Here is a 4,284-nt window from a genome sequence, read left to right as displayed (position 1 = left end):
GGTGGAGGGTTCGAGCCGAGGAACCTTTGGTCGAGCTCTGTTGTCAGACGAGACAAACTGCGGCTCCTGGGAGTGGCCCAGATCTGACAGTGTTCTCCCCTCCATCAGTCACATCGTCTGACTCAGTGAAGGAGCCTGCGCCCTGCTGGAGGTCAGCCGAACCAGGAGACACAAGCTGTTCTTCTCCAGGTGCTCATTAATGCACTTGTCCTTGATACCTCGGCGTACAACAACGCAAAGACAAACACGGGCCCTCCGTGTTCTAATTACACACACATACGCACACAAAGACACACACACACATACACATACACAGACACAGAGACACACACACACACACACACACACACACACACACACACACACACACACACACACACACACACACACACACACACACAGGCGCACGCCGACACCAACACGTGCAAAGATATGCATCATGCATTTCTACTGAGAGACTTGTAAATGTCAAACAATGGCAGGCGGCCCATTACTTCCCCGTACTACTACTGCTGCTGCTAGTGCAGCTACTGGGCTGGTTTTGGAGGTGCCTCTCTGACACCGATAGTGGCTTTTGTTGTTGTGGAGAGAGACAGAGAGAGAGAGACAGACAGACAGACAGACAGACAGACAGAGAGAGACAGAGAGAGAGAGGGGGAGAGAGAGAGAGAGAGAGAGAGAGAGAGAGAGAGAGAGAGAGAGAGAGAGAGAGAGAGAGAGAGAGAGAGAGAGAGAGAGAGAGCAGCGACAGAGAAAGAGACAGAGAGAGAGAGAGAGAGAGAGAGAGAGAGAGAGAGAGAGAGAGCAGCGACAGAGAAAGAGACAGAGAGAGAGGGTGGGAGACAAAGAGAGAGAGAGGGGGGGTGCGAGGGAGAGAGAGAGGGTAGGCGAGAGGTGAGAGAGAGAGAGAGAGAGAGAGAGAGAGAGAGAGAGAGAGAGAGAGAGAGAGAGAGAGTGAGAGAGAATGAGAGAGATAGAGGGGGAGTGAGGGAGACAGAGGGGGGACGAGAGAGGGAGAGAAAGAGAGAGGGAGAGATGCAAAGATGGGGGAAGTCTTTGAAGTGGAGGACTTCAGGGACAGCTGAAAGCAGTGCCTGGCGATGGAGAAGAGCAGGACTGCGGAAGGAATTCATCAAGCCTCCTTAGCAATTAACATATGGGCCTCATTAGCATATGAAACCAATCTGCCATGATTCCCTTCCCCGCCATACCCCCGTCCCATCCCTCTACATTATCAGCCATAACGCTGAAGAATGGTGAACACCAATGATCCCAGCGTCGCCTTTGTAACTTCCTCTCTCAGAGCCGCTTGAATAACTACCATACCTCCAACGGTCCTTTTTTCCATTATGCAGTTTAAGCCAGGCAGTTAATTATCCAGGAGCAGGGAAGGCCAGGGCTGGTTGCAGGCTGAGATAACGATATGCTTTACTGGGCACAGAATGAAGAAGGCCAGCCCATAGGGAGCCCTGCTGATGTCAGGCAATCTTTCAACCCCCAAAAAAAGACAACGGCCCAGGCAATTAGATGCACCAGTGCTACCAGGGATGACTGCTGTTATTGAGGGTGGCGGCTAGCTCCTCTAATGGGGGTATTTAGGGCAATTATGATAAAGATGTCAGCACGACCTCCCTGAGACCGCTGCTCTTGCGTGCGCCGATACATCGAAGTGCAAAGACCACAGAGCGGGAATAAAGAGTGAGTAAAGATTTGGCTGCTCCCGTGTGGAGGACACTTCACCTCACACAGGGGGGAGTGGGCCTTTCAGGGGGCAGGGCCAGGACAATTTAATGACGGGAAATTGTTCTTGGAATAGGAAAAGAAGAGAAGACATGATTATTGTTCAACCTCTGAGGAAGATATTTATTCAGTGCAAATTAAATTAAACTGTCATTTACACTGGAAATAATTATCTACATGTCATGTTCCCTTTATGGCACTACCTTGATCTCCTGATGGTAGATTATGTTATTATGATAAATAGACGTGGCATGTTACATATTATTACATTACATTACATGTTAAATTAGCCTAGCTGCAAACCCAAAAAAAAATGCTTTGCAAGCCAGAAAGAAAATTTTGAGCAATGTAATTAAATTTGCAATGCAATTTATTTCCAACAATATTGCTCCGCCATATGAAATCACTGAAGGAGCCAAAGGTACCTGACCCCTGACCTAGCAGAAATGCATCACGGTTGTTGTTTTTATAGGGCTTCCTGAATAGCACCGTGAGACCGTGATGGAGGTGAATAAAGCACGGCGGAGCACAGCCCAGGCAGAATGCAGCGTGATTCAGCGCATCTGGCCTGGGGAGAGCAGCACACGGAGGGCTGTTATTATTTAATTGACGCGGGGAGGCTGACCATCTGTGATGTTATGCTGCCCGACAGAACTGCCTTTCATGTGGCTACTGTCGAGAGCGGCGGCGCCCGGCCTTTCAAATGGGCTCCGTCCAGCTCTGCCTCCGCCATCCCCTCTACAGGGTGGACCCCCACCTCCCCTCTCAAGGTAACCACCAGGGGACGAGTCACGAGCGGCCACTTTATCGGTCTTTATACATAATATATATATGCATACAGATATAAATTGTGTATATATATATATATATATATATATATATATATATATAGCATATGCCATGCACATTTCTGACATGATACTCAACACACACTGGGTTTTAACTTATTGTTTGGAGTTGGTTCGTTGAAGAAGAAGGAGGAGGAGGAGGAGGAGGAGGAGGAGGAGGAGGAGGAGAAGAAGAAGAAGAAGAAGAAGAAGAAGAAGAAGAAGAAGAAGAAGAAGAAGAAGAAGAAGAAGAAGAAGAAGAAGAAGAAGAAGAAGAAGAAGAAGAAGAAGAAGAAGAAGAAGAAGAAGAAGAAGAAGAAGAAGAAGAAGAAGAAGAAGAAGAAGAAGAAGAAGCAGCAGTAGTAGAAGCACCAACTCACCTCATGGATGCTCCTCCCCATGTACCTAATGTACTGCAGGAACACAGGGAATCGAGAGGAACTCAATGCATCGTTTCCGTTGGATACCTGCCCACAAGCGCTTGTGTGTATGGATTTACTTGAACTGTATGATAGGATAATCCCACTGGTTTACACTACTCCACTTTATCAGTGGAGGCTTCTCCATTGAGGAGAGGGAGGAAGATCCTCCCTAACATTGTTGAGAATAAAAAATTTAGATTGCCCCGACTATTGTAATGAATTAATGCCCTTAAATATGACTACTTTAATGCCTTTGAATATATAATGTTCGTTTCCCTGGGTAAAGGGACATTAGCACCCCCTATCGCCTATTGACAATTACTTCAGGGAGGAACGTCCTCCCTCCGCCGCCGTTGACTCCCATTCATTTTCCCGAAAGTACTGGCGGCCGGTGGATAACATCATTGACGTGCGGTGAAGTCAGTAAGTGGGTAGGCACTGAGTTATGAAAGCCAGATTACCTCATTTATCGCTGCGGGCAGGTTGTTTAAATCACAGTATCCCGTTGCAGTCCAAACAGTCTGACTGGATGAAAAAAGCAGGCAGGGATGGCAGAACAGCCGCTGACTGGTGGCACAGCCACAAAGCCAATCCTTTTTCTCGTACCAATCCGTTTGAAACGAGCGAACAATTTTCGGTCCCTTTTTCTGCAAGAGTGCATCAAATGTTGGCATAGGCCTCCCTTTTGCCAGTAGCTCATTTTCGCTAGTAAAGTTGAGTTTAGAGAAATTTCTTAGCTCTAAAATATCGGTATATGTCGCTGCTGTCATTTTAACTTTTTGAGTTTCGCGGGGATTACGTGTAGCCGGTGTAATGACGTCAGCTGCGCAAATGTCCAGTAATATCTCGATTTCGATTGGTCCATGTTTGATACGTAGCGTAGATGATTACTGGCATAACATATTTACGTACAAAGGCACAGAAGAGTTGTGCCTTTCGGCGTAGATGTTAAAGAATACAGGATCGAAGTGCGCATGCGCCACATTAGTTTTTCGTTGCCGTTCACAATGAATGGACAGTAAAGGCACTGCTTATTCTACCGGTTTTTTGTATTTGATGTTGCGTAACTGATACAATTGTCATCGTAACGTCTAAACAATTGGAATAACGTATATATTGCATATATAAAACACAAGAATACTCGGTACAAATACAAATACAAGTTTATTAAATACAATTATTTAATAAACATTTTTACGTTTGAATTTTGTCAGGGTAGGCAGTGCCTACCTTGCCTACCCTGACTGCACGTCACTGGATAACATGGGTTTCAATGGGAGAGAGGAGGAAAATCC

Source organism: Gadus chalcogrammus, chromosome 9 (assembly GCF_026213295.1).
Source record: "Gadus chalcogrammus isolate NIFS_2021 chromosome 9, NIFS_Gcha_1.0, whole genome shotgun sequence".
NCBI lineage: Eukaryota > Metazoa > Chordata > Actinopteri > Gadiformes > Gadidae > Gadus > Gadus chalcogrammus.
This window is presented reverse-complemented; position numbering follows the sequence as displayed.